We start from the raw sequence: 1059 nt of genomic DNA on the forward strand, positions 1-1059 counted from the left end.
TTCAGAGATTTCCTCGCCAGCTGCCTTGTCAAAAAAAAAAAAAAGATCGTCAGGGATAAACTCACTGATGTGGCCTTCCTCACTATCTTCAGACTTCTCTCGGCTTCAACATATGCTTCCTTCTTCCTTATTATCCCAGAAGAAAATCTTCCGCCACTTTCCAAGCCTTGGCTTTCACCCTGAGCCCCCAGAATCTGGCTTCCTCAGTTATCTCCCCTCCTCTCATGTACCCTTTCTCTTCTGGGTACACACATGTGCTCGAGACTCCACCAGACGTTAAAGAAATAAAAAACAGTGACAAAAACAGCCACTCTTTCTTTAGCTCAACTTCCTTTTTTTCTGGGCTAATGCCTTACATTTCACCTTTTCATCATCAAATTCTCAAGAAAGAAGGCTACAGAACTTCTTCTATTCATTAGGTCCTATTCTCTTTTTTTTTTCTTTTTCTTTTCTTTTTTTGAATAATAAACACCTCTTTTACATGACCAAAGACAGGAGGGAGGAAGATTTATTTGCCTTTTCAGGCTTTGGTTTTCCTCAGATAAAACTCTAGCTCCTTGGGCACTTAGCCATCTACTCAGCCACACCGGCCTGGGCTTGAAGTGATGCACGCAAGAAGCTTGGCCTCCTGGAACTGCTCCTCTGGAAGACAAAAGTATGGAATGCTTCATGAATTTGTGGGTCATCCTTGCGCTGGGGCCATGCTAATCTTCTCTGTTAATTATTCCAATTTTAGTATAGGTGCTGCCAAAGGGAGCATGGTCCTATTCTCTTTTTAATTCACTGCCATCGGATTTCTGCCCCCACCCTACTGCTGTCACCAAGGTGGGTAAGAACATTGAGTTACCACTCCATGGACACTATCCTACTAGCCTCTCTTCTCCATTTGCCACTAACTGTTACTATCTCCAGACGGAAAGTCTTCTTCTCTTCCGAGTTCTGCCTCACTTCCTCTCCTGGTCATCTTCATGTATCCTTCTAAGTGTTTTGCCTCTTCCCTTATTTTTTTGCCCCTCGGTCCAGCCCTTAGAAGTTGGGGTTCCCTAGTGTTTCTTTCTC

General features: G+C 43.7%; 1 non-coding gene across 1 annotated transcript; it reads right to left on the reverse strand.

The window, feature by feature from the left end:
* Window positions 1-651: 651 nt before the first annotated feature.
* On the reverse strand, window positions 652-760 carry LOC125161329 (U6 spliceosomal RNA). Its single transcript, XR_007150545.1, has one exon. It is a non-coding gene; the product is annotated as a U6 spliceosomal RNA (small nuclear RNA).
* Between the last annotated feature and the right edge of the window lie 299 nt (window positions 761-1059).

The sequence above is a fragment of the Prionailurus viverrinus genome, chromosome A2, assembly GCF_022837055.1.
Source record: "Prionailurus viverrinus isolate Anna chromosome A2, UM_Priviv_1.0, whole genome shotgun sequence".
In the NCBI taxonomy this organism is placed as follows: Eukaryota; Metazoa; Chordata; class Mammalia; order Carnivora; family Felidae; genus Prionailurus; species Prionailurus viverrinus.